The 14,046-nt window shown below is 44.3% G+C and overlaps 1 protein-coding gene across 20 annotated transcripts in view; it reads right to left on the bottom strand.

Annotated features, from left to right (window-relative positions):
- The window catches only part of GPHN (gephyrin), a 780,484-nt gene that overhangs the window by 313,018 nt on the left and 453,420 nt on the right, over nt 1-14,046 (bottom strand). The window lies entirely within an intron of this gene.

Here is a 14,046-nt window from a genome sequence, read left to right as displayed (position 1 = left end):
AACTTCAGGCAGGTAGTGTCGTGGTTAGGATTTGAACTGATGTTATATACACTAATTTATATCCAAATAAAGAACAAATTTGCACCAGCTCATGAAGTATGCTACTGAATTTCCTATAACTTACTTAAAGTACATTCACTGAGGGAGTTCTACATTACACATTGCTCATGCAATGCTTTAATGTTTCTGAGACACAAGTACTCTCAATTTTAAATGTTACTGTAGATATTTAACACTTCTCATAGAAAAGCTGTAACTGCACCACCTAGTGGAAAAACAAACTACATCAAAAAATGAAAAAGGAAGGAAAATTGCATTGCGAAATCAGCCTTCGATAAGTGAATCAAATGCATTTCATAATTCAAGTTATGAAATGTATTTAGACTTATAAAAGGAACTGTTATGATCAAGTTATGAAATGTATTTAGACTTATAAAAGGAACTGTGACTTCTATACCATTTTTCTAACTAAAGAACCCCATCAGCAAAACCTACACTAAACAATATACTTATTTTCAAAAAACAATCTATACACAACTGGTCCTGCAATCGGTTATTTTATTTTTTTAAATAAACCGTTTCTTGGTGTGTTTTTCTGCCTCCTTGCAATGTCCTTCAAGTTCACTGGAACATTTGCATTTCCCCCTCGTTAGTTTGGAATGAGCAGTACATGTTCATTAGGACACATGCACACTATTCTGTACATCCCTTAGTCCATATCCATCTTTGAACTTGAACGCAAGCAAGACAGGGTGGCTATGTTCCTACATACAATGGGACCACAGACAACAAACATAACCACCCTCTAACAGGAAGTCAGATCGCAGCAGCATAAAAAAGAAGAGGCTGAGAGTTAAGAAGGCTGAGTTGAGAATACATATTTGCTTGAGGAGAATTAAAAAAAAAAAAAAAAAAATACATCAGAGTTTAGTGTTCACACAGGCAAAATAATGGTAGGAAAGACAACCTCAGCCTGGGCACCCACCATGCCATACCCCCAATAAGAATAAGTTCATCGCCCTTTCCAGCTACACATTCATAGAGAGATAATTTGGCAAGACTACCGTACAGCAGAATAAAAACAAAGTTTGACTATGTAACAAGACGTCCCACACTCCGTTTGAGTGATTTCGTCATATACCGCGTCCTCCCAGTCTGAATATAGATACAGTATCAGAGATTCCAACCGCAAACAAGAACAAAAAAAGACAATACTCTCTTGGTTTCTGAACATGGACTGTTTACTAAAAACACAGGTACACAGATAATACTTTGAACAATCCCCCCCACCTTTGCATTCCAGACGGGGTCAACTGTCCAATCAGCAGTGAGAGCTGTTGGAGGAATTCGCCCCCACCAATCTCACAGCTAATCAACATACACATCCCATAATATCCAAGGCAGACAGACACAATGAAACATTGGAATACAGCCACACCCCAAACAGACCAGCAAAGGGTACACAACAAAATTATATATATATATATATATATATATATATATATATATATATATATATATATATATATATATATATTACACACACCATTCCAGTGTGGCTGTACAGTGAGTCCGATTAGTACAGATCAGACTGAATTTTTATCGGTCACCCTGTGCCCCTATTAGAGACACAGGGTAACTTCGACAAAACAAGGTTTTCCCAACCACCCCAAGAGCTTTTGGGTTCCACAGGCCTCCCCACCCAAAGTGACTCCGTCACAGAGTACAATTATATAACATTATATTTGTGATATGCAGATTAATTAGAATAGTAAATGTACAGTGAGTTAGTGTTCACTACATATATAGGAGGGGTGAGAGAACTTTATTACAGCTGGAATTAGAATTAAATATTACACAGACTATGACAAATATGAATATAAAAATCTAACTTCATTCATGGCTGATTCATGGTAGGTAGTCACTGCCTGTACTGACATCTGATGAATCTATTCTGAGAAAAGATGGAATGAATCATTACAGAAACTGCTTCAGTTAGACAGTCAAATGAAAGCTGCTGTGAGAAGTCCATTCTTTTCCAGATTTAGAAAGTGTAACTATGACGGCCTGGCAAAGCTCTTTGGCAAAGGTGCCTACTAAGGCTGCTGTGTTAAAAAGATACCTAAAACAAGGAGATGGGACTTTAAAATTTTGGTAGAATTAGTTGAAAAGAACATTTATACTAGGTGACTTGACTCCTGGTAGAGGTGGCATTAACTTAAGCGCTTCATATTGCAAAAATTTTAAAATGACACACCAAATGTTGAGCATTTGAAATTTGGTTGGTTAATGAACTTACAAATTTAAATATCTCTTGATCTTGGGGTTTAATTATTGCAATGCATTTTGGCAGGTTATATTCAGAAATGCAATAGTCGTTGATAATTTTAGGGCATTTAGGCTTTTTTGCCTTTTATTTTCATGTATAAACCTTTTTTGGGTTTTCATTTTTCTCTGGTTTAGCTAAAATGACCCCAACTCAATTTTCTAGTGTGTAGTGGCTTAGTTCAAGATGTTTCAAATTTCTTTCACAGGTGTAGTGCAAGTCTATCTGTATTTTTTGTGCATAGTTTCTCATTCAATAGGCTTTGTCACATTTTTCCAGGCATGTAATTCCCATCAAGCAAGATGATGATTTTACCATTCATTACTTTATTTTACCCAATGCACTGTGTTTTATTAGCAATTCTCTTGCATGGCTTGTGTCGGCTCCATAGTTGTAAAATGTTGCATACTTTCATAATAGAAAAAAAAAACTTCTTTAACCTACTTTCAATGTAGAGCTTTGTTGTATGTAGGTTTGCCCATTACATAGGTATTGTTATTCCGTAGACATACTTATGTACGAGTGTACCCTTCTGCTATAATAAAGATATTTTTAATACAGCTTACCTGTAAAATCTTTTTCTTGGAGTACATCACGGGACACAGAGCGGCATTCATTACTATATGGGTTATATGGAGTACCTTCAGGTGATGGACACTGGCAATCTCAAACAGGAAATGCCCCTCCCTATATAACCCCCTCCCATAGGAGGAGTACCTCAGTTTTGTAGCAAGCAGTATGCCTCCCAAAATGGTCCTCAAAAGAGGGGTGGGAGCTCTGTGTCCCGTGATGTACTCCAAGAAAAAGATTTTACAGGTAAGCTGTATTAAAAATCTCTTTTTCTTTATCGTTACATCACGGGACACAGAGCGGCATTCATGACTATATGGGATGTCCCAAAGCAATGCTTACAATGAGGGGAGGGAGAACATCTCCAAGACAAAAGGATTTAATTTAGAGAATACTCAAATCATAATAAATCCAACTTAGTTGAGAAAAATAATCTTAAATTTTTAATTTAACTCAAAAAAGAGGAGCCCCCGGAATCCGAGGGTCTCAAACTGCAGCCTGCAGCACTGCCTGCCCAAAGGCTGTATCAGAATTCCTTCTTACGTCCAACTGGTAGAATTTTGTAAACGTGTGGACAGAAGACCAGGTTGCCGCCTTGCAAACTTGAGCCATAGAGATCTGGTGGTGTGCTGCCCAGGAGGCGCCCATGGCCCTAGTAGAATGAGCCTTTAATGATACTGGAGGAGGCAACCCTTTCAAGCCGTAGGCCTGAGTGATTAATTGCTTAATCCACCTAGAAATGGTGGACTTTGCAGCTGCCTGCCCCTTCTTGGGCCCATCCGGTAATATGAACAGCACATCTGTTTTCCGGATCTTCTTTGTAGCTTTAAGATAGGCCTTCATGGCCCTGACGATATCCAAGGTATGCAGCAACCCTTCCTTTCTGGAAGTAGGTTTAGGGAAGAAGGATGGTAATACCAAATCCTGGTTCAAATGAAAACTGGATATAACCTTCGGTAGGAAGGAAGGATGAGGGCGGAGAACGACCCTGTCCTTATGAAAAATAAGATATGGTTCCTTACAGGATAAGGCCGCCAGTTCCGATACTCTTCTTGCGGAAACTATGGCGACCAAAAATACTAACTTCCTTGTCAGTAAAACCAAAGGAATTTCAGCCAACGGCTCAAACGGTTGTTTCTGTAAAGTTGACAGAACAAGGTTTAAATCCCACGGGCAAAGCGGGGATTTAACTGGAGGTTTAATACGTAAGACCCCTTGAAGGAAGGTCTTAACCAGCGAGTGGGTGGCCAGCGGCCGCTGAAACCACACTGACAGAGCAGAAATCTGTCCTTTGATTGTGCTTAATGCCAATCCTTTATCCACTCCTAGCTGGAGAAAACTTAAAACTCTATCAATGGTGAATTTGCGAGGAAGCCATAGCTTGGACTCACACCAGCCTACATAGGCCTTCCAGACCCTGTGATAAATCACCCTAGAGACCGGTTTCCTGGCTCTGATTAGGGTAGAGATTACATTCTGAGACAGACCTCTACCCCTGAGAATCAGGGATTCAGCTTCCAGGCCGTCAAATTTAGATGCCGTAAGGCAGGGTGGAGGATCGGACCTTGCGATAGCAGGTCTGGCCGTAGAGGAAGAGTCCAAGGGTCTCCCACTACCATCTTTAAGATTAGTGAGTACCATGCCCTTCTGGGCCATGCTGGAGCTACCAGGATGACTGGTATGTGCTCCACCCTGATCCTGCGCAGCAGGCGGGGTAGTAACTGAAGCGGGGGAAACGCATAAAGAAGTTTGAACTGATGCCAAGGGCAAACCAGCGCATCGGTTCCGCAGGCCATCGGATCCCTTGAGCGGGACATGAACCTGTCTAGCTTCTTGTTGAGTCTCGATGCCATGACATCCACGTCCGGCACTCCCCATCTTTGGCAGAGTGCTTGAAAGATTTGTGGATGCAGAGACCATTCCCCCGGCCATAGAGTCTGGCGGCTTAAGAAGTCCGCCTGAAAGTTGTCCACTCCGGGAATGAATATTGCCGATATGCAGGGCACATGAGCCTCTGCCCATAGGAGAATCAAGCTTACCTCTCTCTGAGCGGCTTGACTCCTGGTTCCCCCTTGGTGATTTATGTATGCCACAACCGTGGCATTGTCTGATTGAATTCTCACCGGGAACCCCTGCAATTTTGACGTCCAAGCCCTGAGGGCTAGTCGAGCAGCTCTGAGCTCCAAGATGTTGATGGGCAACTGCTCCTCTAGCTTTGCCCAAGTACCTTGGCGAGTGCAACCATCCAAAATTGCTCCCCAGCCTGTCAGGCTGGCGTCTGTGGTCACTATCTTCCAAGCCACTGGGCTGAAAGATCTCCCCTTCAGTAGGTTCTGAGGATTTAACCACCAACACAGACTTTGTCGGACTCTTGATGAGAGCGGCAACGGGATATCCAAGGCCTGTGGCCTTCTGCTCCATGCTGACAGGATGGCTGCCTGCAGGATGCGAGTGTGACTCTGGGCGTATGGTACCGCCTCGAATGTGGCCACCATCTTGCCTAGTAACCTCATACATAGGCGAATAGTCGGTTCCTTTTTGCTTAGAACCAGTAGGATTAATTCCTTGATGGCTTTGACCTTCCTCAGAGGTAGAAACACTCTTTGTTGTTCTGTGTCTAATCTCATGCCGAGATATTCCAACTGCCTTGTGGGCAGGAAAGCGGACTTTTCTCGATTTAGGACCCAGCCGAACTTCTCGAGGTATTGGCCCGTGAGGGCCACTGCTCGCTCCAAGCCGGGAGACGAGTGATCTATGACTAGGAGGTCGTCCAGGTATGCTAGGATCGTGACCCCTTGGATCCTTAGTTTGGCTAGGATTGGAGCTAGGACCTTCGTGAACACCCGGGGGGCCGTAGCCAACCCGAAGGGAAGCGCCACGAATTGGAAGTGACGCGAAGCCACCATGAAGCGTAGATATTTTTGATGTGGCTGATAAATTGGAACATGAAGGTAGGCATCCTTTATGTCTATGGACGCCATGAAGTCGTCCTTTTGGAGTGTGGCAGCTGCTGACCGCACGGATTCCATCCGAAATGAGCGGATCTTTAGGTATGCATTTACCATCTTTAGGTCCAAAATTGGCCTGACATCTCCATTGGACTTCGGGATGATGAATAGGTTGGAGTAGAAACCTAGTCCCCGTTCCAGGACTGGTACCTCTACTATTACTTCCTGGGAAAGTAGATGATTTAATGCCGACATTAATGCGGCTCCCTTCTCCGGATCGTTTGGAATCCTCGACTCCTGGAAATGAGGAGGAGGAAACTTTAGGAAATCTAATTTGTAGCCCGTGGCCACGGAAGACCGTACCCATTCGTCGGGAATGCTGGCTTCCCAAACCTCTGAAAAGAGTCGCAGCCTTCCCCCCACCTTCGTGGGTGGGGGCGCCCCTTCATAAGGGCTTGGGGGCTGGTTTTGCTGGTTTGCGAAACCACTGCTTTCTGCCTCTAGCAGCCTGTCCTTGAGACTTGCTGTTGAAGCCGAAGTTTGCTTTCGCAGGAGGCCGTCGATACTGTTTGGCATTAGAGGGCCCCTGCCCAGGGGAGTACTGTCGTTTAAACGCAGGCCCCTGAAACTTCTTCTTAGTTGGCAAGAGAGTACTTTTGCCGTTTGAAATGGTCTGAATGTATTTATCTAGGTCTTCTCCGAAGAGTCGTTCTCCATAGAAGGGAAACCCTACCAGGAGCTTCTTGCATGGGGGCTCGGCCTCCCAGCTCTTTAACCATAAGAGTCTTCTCATATGGATAAGGGATAACGATAAACGTGACGCTTGCTGGATATAATCCTTAATTGCGTCTACTGTAAAACATATGGCCCTAGGGACATCCGAAAATTCTTATGCCTGCTGGGCAGGAATAAGTTTAAGCATCTGCTTAATTTGATCCGATAATGCTTGAGCAACCCCAATCGCAGCCACCGCTGGCTGTACTACTGCCCCTGCCCTAGTGAAGGAGTTCTTAAGTAGTGCTTCCAAGCGTTTATCAACTGGATCCTTGAATACCTGTATGTTTTCTACAGGGCATGTTAACGACTTGTTAACACATGAGATGGCTGCGTCCACTGCAGGAGTAGCCCATTTCTTGGAAAATTTATCTTCCATAGGATATAGGGCAGAGAATCTTTTAGGTGGTAAGAAGATTTTATCTGGCTTGTTCCAATCTTGGAACAAAACTCCCTCTAATAGAGGGTGGATCGGAAACACTGCATTGCTTTGAGGCGCCCTCAGTGAGCCCAAAGCTGAAACCGTCGATACCTGGAGATCTGGTACTGGCAAGTTGAATGCATTATGGACCAAGTCCGTTAAGGCTTGAATCCACCAGCCCTCCCCTTGGGAGACTGCTCCAGACTCCTCTGTATCCGGATCTTCGATCCCTGAACCTACTTGGTCCTTGTCCAAGAGATCGTCCAATTCCCCTGAGGAAAGGACCTCCTCTTCTGAGGGTCCATGCTCGGGCGACGGAGATCTAATCCGTTTACTGCCCCGCATAGCTGTGGCTATCATTTTTCCCATTCTTTTCTCCATCTCTCTTAAAGAGGTGAGTAATACCTCGTCCGTGACCATCTTAGGGTTGGACTGACCCGCGCCAGCTCCAGCCCCAGATCCCGATGGCCCCAAGGCTCCCTGTGGGGAAAGCAGCGGCATAGCTTTGTCCGAGACCTCAGACTCTCTGGGGGAATCCCCACCTCTTGTACCCTCTGACCCGGATGCCATGGTACAATACCGAGGTACACCTGCTACCTATTGGTACTTGGAACTATAAAAGTTAATTGCCCAAACACCTGTTTGGGGGAAAAAAAATGCTTCCTCTCCCCTAGATGACTTTTTTTTTTTTTTTTTTGTTTCAAATCCAGGAAAGAAAAATCATTCTGTCCCCCTGAGTAGTATTGCAAGAAAAACTATGAGATAGAAAGAAACAGCCTATTTCTAGGCTTGAAAACAGTCTTCTGAAGACTGCAATATTCTTTTTGGCCACTGTGTGTCCTCGGCGCCCCGTGCTGCCGCTCTGGTCTTTCCTCCCCAGTTCCAATGTATCGAATGCTGTTTGGAACGAAAAGGAAGGGCCGCCCCTTCCTTAAACCACTGACCCGCCCTTCCCCCCTCAGCTAAACGGCGCAAATTGTGCCTATAACACGTGAACGCGCGTGTGCGCGCCCGCCGATAGGGGGGGGGTTGGGGGGAAGGGAGCCTCTCTGCTCCAGCTGGAACCACGAGGAGGTCAGCGTTTTGCCTGCTTTGCAGGCTCTGAGGAGGAAGACTGATGGAGCATCGCCTGGAGGCTTGCAGGTAAGCATAGCTCTCTGACACACACATACACTTTATATTACACAGGCCCTACTCAAATGCTTTTCCAACACTACAAGGGAGGTCACTTCTTATGGGGAAAAAATACACATAGAGCCATCCTATCATTAAGATATGTGACTAGTTTGCCAGATGCAGCGCATAACTTTAGGCATGTCCCCTGTGACCCCCCAGAAAAAACCTGCTAAGAACCAAGTTCCGCAAGTTTTCCCCTCACTTACCTGCTCCATGCCGCAGGACTTTGCCAATCTTCCCCCATCTCCGTGGGGATGTCTAGACCTTCAGGCCCTGGGTTCCTATGAAGGATCCACTGTCCTGGGCCCATATAGCACTCTGGCAACAGAAACATTGGGCACCCAAAGGTTTCTAAGTTCTGGGCCCAGGGTCCAGCTCTCTAAAGAGAAAAGCATTATGGGCTATACCCCAAGGGTTTGGGGTCCGGTTACTGACCACTTTAGCGCTGAGGCCTTTGGACAGAACCGGTTAGCTCACCTAATCCAAAGGATGCGGAGGCAAGCTAAACCATGACCAACACCTAAGACACTGGCGTAAAAACTGAGGTACTCCTCCTATGGGAGGGGGTTATATAGGGAGGGGCATTTCCTGTTTGAGATTGCCAGTGTCCATCACCTGAAGGTACTCCATATAACCCATATAGTAATGAATGCCGCTCTGTGTCCCGTGATGTAACGATAAAGAAAGTTAATGTTTTATGGTCGTCTACTATGTTCAACGCTCCTTGCTGTACTTTTCAAAGGTTTCTTGGCTAACTTATTTGGAAAGTAAAACGGCTTGTATTTGATTTATAATGTTGGTTAATGTAAACACTTCCCATAAGAATATACCATATGTGAATTTGTGAATTTAATGTATTAATGCATGGTACTTACTTGGAAATTGTCCCAACACTGCAAGGATTAAATATTTGTTTTGGTCTGGGGAACTGGATAAAGCAGTTTTACTTACATGAACCTCTGTTTTCCACAGGCTTTCTTCCACGCTGCTAGAATGGCCCCTGTAGCATTTTCTTTCCAATGCTCTGGCAGTCACATGTCCTCTGACTGATTATCATTAAGTAAAGTGTAGAGCACATAGCTCTGCACCAGACATGAGTATGCAAAGGGACAGTCCACCACCGGAGCGTAGGGAAGTTGAGGAGAGTTCCAGCTGCTGGGGGAGCAGTGAATTGAATGAGAAAAATTGATTTTCCTGGTCTGCTAGACCTAAACTCACATTTAATCCTTGTAGGCATCCTCATTGCAAAGGAGAATTATTACTTTCCCAGAAACATATTTTAAAGCAAAATTAACTGCTAACTTTTTAGAAGCATGTGCTTCTGGTAATAAGTCGTACTGTATTCCCTGGTGCTTTAGCCTTAGAAGTTTTGCTTTCACCCGTTTCAGCTTTCTCCTTTCAGGGCTGGCCCAATCCTCCAGTTCTAGGGTGGCTCCTTTCCCTTGCGGGTTCCTATGGAGCCACCCCTGCATGACTTATGGTTGTGCGCATCCACAAAAACACACATTACCACAGCAAGCCACTTTGCTCCTCCAAACTCATTGAGGGACAGCTACTAGCATCTGCGCTGCCCCCTTGTTAATAATACTCAGTGTATGTGCTCATCAACAGAAAGCTGAATTTAGGCACCTGGAGTCAGTCACAGTGTTTGATTCAAGACATTTTTGGTTTACCTGTAAAATCCTTTTCCTGGAGTACAACACAGGACACAGAGCATCTTTAAATCCATGATAATAGGACCATGCTGCCATATTTTGTTGACTGTTCACGGTCAATTTATTTTTTGTAGCACGCCATGAACCACAAAGAAAGAGGGGTGGGAGCTCTGTGTCCAGTGATGTACTCCAAGAAAAAGATTTTACAGATAAACCAAAAATTCCAATATATTTATTGGACACAAAACATCTTAGTATCCATGATGAAAGGGATGTCCCAAAGAACGAGGGCAAAACTTAAGACATTAGCAAATAAAAATAAATGAAGCCTTGCCTGTCATTTTTTGCCAGTGTCCAAATACTTGAAGGTGGCAGCATAACCCTATTGTCATGGATATGCAGATGTCCTGTGATTGTGCCCCAATATGAATTTATTGTGTGTTAAGGGATCTTACCAAGGTGCTTAGGATCCATTATTTAAAATTGAGAGCCAGTAAAGCAACTTTAACTCTTCCTCACCCCAGTACACATTTTTTGCTCCCTGCAGGCTCCAGGAGCAAGGAAAAAAAAGCCCTCTGTAATTTCCAAACCAGCTTATACATGGATGAGGACTGTTTGCCCATCTCCATGTAACAGTGCTGTGCCAAACACCAGGCACCAGCACCATCATATGAGAAAAGAAGGAGTAATTCACATGCTCCCTATATACCTGGAAGTGCCTAGTATTTTTCTTCAATCATCTATAAAAAGCTCTATAGAAGGTTCACCCCAGCAAAAAAAATCCTGCACATGGCAGACCCCAACCTATACAACTGCAAAATCCTTATAAATTACCATTTAGGTCATGTGTGCTTATAACTACCTAAGGCCCTCATAGACGGCTGAAATTATGGTCATTCAGCCCACAAGAGAAAATAAATCAATGAATTCCCCATCCACGCTAACAGCATGCATGAGGGACTCTCCACTGTAGGCTATTGTATTCAGGCTTTCATGGCACCTACAGCTGCTGGCACTGTGAAAAGTGAATGCATCCGATTGGATGCTGTCACTGTGCAGCCGATAACTTTCCACACGGCTCAGTCAATTTTTAGATAGAAATATTCAACATTCTCTGTTAAGTGTGAAATATTACTACATTAAGGTGGATGTAAACCCTCACATATACCCAGTGAAGTGAACAGCTTCAGATGATACACAGGGATGAAACTAATCTCCCTATATAAGTTTTACATGTATATCTGCTGTCTTCATCTTTATATATATGTGCCCAGCTCAAATTTCATGAATTGGGTTTACATCCACTTAAATTTCGTGTATTCACATTGATACAACATGCTACATAATCTGGCAGTGAGTAAACAGTTATTCTTAAAATGAATGCTACCCCAACTTTATTATTCCTGATACAGTTGCAAGAAACAGTATGTGAACCCTTTTGGAATGATATGGATTTCTGCACAAATTGGTCATACAATGTTATCTGATCTTCATCTAAGTCACAACAATAGACAATTACATGTCTGGTGTGAATTGCTTTCTTGAGGTCATGCCACAGCATCTCAATCGGGTTAAGGTCAGGATTCTGAGTGGGCAACACCAGAAGGTGTATTTTCTTCTGTTTACGCCATTCTGTTGTTGATTTACTTCTATGCTTTGGGTCGTTGTCCTGTTGCAAGACCCATCTTCTGTTGAGCTTCCGCTGGTGGATGACGCAGCAAAGCAGCCCCAAACCATGATGCCCCCACCACCATACTTGGTTGGGATGAGGTTTTGATATCGGTGTGCTGTGCCACTTTTTCTCCACACATAGTGTTGTGTGTTTCTTCCAAACAACTCAACTTTGGTTTCATCTGTCCACAGAATATTTTGCCAATACTGCTGTGGAACATCCAGGTGCTCTTGTGCAAACTGTAAACGTGCAGCAATGGCTTCCTCTGTGGTATCCTCCAATGAAATTCTTGTTTAGTGTCTTATGTATTGTAGATTCACTAACAGGGATGTTGGCGTATGCCAGAGACTTTTGTAAGTCTTTAGCTGACACTCTAGGATTTTTCTTCACCTCATTGAGCAGTCTGTGCTGTGCTCTTGCAATCATCTTTACAGGACGGCCACTCCTAGAGAGAGTTAATAGCAGTGCTGAACTTTCTCCATTTATAGACAATGGCCCAGATTCACAAAGCACTTACGCCGACGTATAACAAGTTACGCTGACGTAAATGTAAATGTGCGCTGTCGTATCTGTGCGCCAGACCCACAAACAGATATGCGCCTAAAACCAGGCTACAACCCGCCGACGTAGCTTGCTTACACCAGGGTAGGGTGGGCGCACATTTAGGCTGGGTGCATGGTGCCGCTCCCATTGATTAGCCATTCAAACATGCAAATGAGGGAAATACGGCGATTCACGAACCTGCGTGCGCCCTAAGCAGGCTACGCGAGGTGCACGTAAGTTGTACGTCCGGCGTAAAGTTATTCCCCATAAAGGAGGTGCAACCCAGCAGCAGACATGCAAAGATCTGCACCAGGGAACACAAGCCGGCATATTTTACGTTAGACGTGCGTCTGGCTGGGCGTAGGTTACGCTCACGCCGTACGCAGTGATCCGGCGTAGTTTAGGCAGTTGTTCCGATGTGGTTGTGAGCAGGCGAAGGGGGATACGTCCACGTCACGGCGCATGCGCAGTTCGTGATACGTATCTGTCTGGCACTTTGCCCATCATTTGCATGGGGTCACGCCTCATTTGCATGGGTCACGCCCACTTCCACCTACGCCGGCGTACGCCTTCGAATCCCACGCCACGCTGGTGCAGCATTGAGAGCACTGGCTTGCTGAATGCATTGCTTGCCTCTCTGCGCTGTGTTGGCGTAGCGTACATTGGTTACTCTACGGCGGCGTAATGTGTGCCTTGCTCTCTGTGAATCTGGGCCAATTTGTCTTACTGTGGACTGATTAACAGTAAGGCTTTTGGAGATACTTTTATAACCCTTTCCAGCTTTATGCAAGTTAACAATTCTTAATCATAGGTCTTCTGAGAGCTTTTTTGTGTGAGGCATCATTCACATCAGGCAATGCTTCTTGTGAAAAGCAAACCCAGAACTGGTGTGTGTTTTTTATAGGGCAGGGCAGCTGTTACCAACACCTCACTCCAATTAGCTCTTGGAGATGTCATTAGTCTAGGGCAGGGGTGTCAAACTGGCGGCCCTCCAGCTGTTCCGAAACTACAAGTCCCATCATGCCTCTGCCTGTGAGAGTCATGCTTGTAACTGTTAGCCTTGCAATGCCTCATGGGACTTGTAGTTTTGCAACAGCTGGAGGGCCGCCAGTTTGACACCCCCGGTCTAGGGGTTCACATACTTTTTCCACCTGCATTGTGAATGTTTACATGGTGTGTTCAATAAAACATGATAACATTTAATTATTTGTGTGTTATTAGTTTAAGCAGACTGTGATTGTCTATTGTTGTGACTTAGATGAAGATCAGATCACATTTTATGAACAATTTGTGCAGAAATTCATATCATTCCATAAGGGTTCACATACTTTTTATTGCAACTGTGTCTGTTGCATCATGTACTTGTATGAAAAGGTATCCTGTTCTCTTTGCATTGCTACCTTTGTTTGAAATACCTGGTGATCCTGCCAGTCTCCCTGCTTGAAACTAACCCCAGCATGGTATGACTCCAGGTCATAAAAAGCACATCCATCCCAACATGACAAGTTTTATTCTTTGCATTCTACTTGGAAGCACAGGCAACATATACTCCAATGGTCAGACTTCTGCTGACAAGCTCCCCCCCTTCCCCAGCATAGCTCTTTACTGGGAGGATCAGTGCACTGCAGTTTCTCTGCCTCCTGCTGACACGATCCCCGCAGTCTTCACCTCCATCTCTTTAAGCCCCTTAAGCCCCTTATGCAGCTGTAAACAGAGCTCATGTGATCACTTTAAAAAAGGGAATTCCTATTTTTTTTTATATAGCTATAAATACACAAAAGCTTTGCCTTGCATTTCTATTTCAAACGGAATGGGTTGTTTTACAATGTAAGAATTCACAAATACTTTAAAGGCTATCAGTTTATCACAACTGTATATCTTGAGGTTTCCATTGCTTGGCAAAACATATACAGGCATACCCCACGTTTAAGTACACAATAGGATCAGGGCATGTACAGGTA

This window comes from Rana temporaria, chromosome 13 (genome assembly GCF_905171775.1).
Source record: "Rana temporaria chromosome 13, aRanTem1.1, whole genome shotgun sequence".
NCBI lineage: Eukaryota > Metazoa > Chordata > Amphibia > Anura > Ranidae > Rana > Rana temporaria.
The sequence above is the reverse complement of the archived record's forward strand: the minus strand, read 5'-3'. Positions and strand labels throughout refer to the sequence as shown.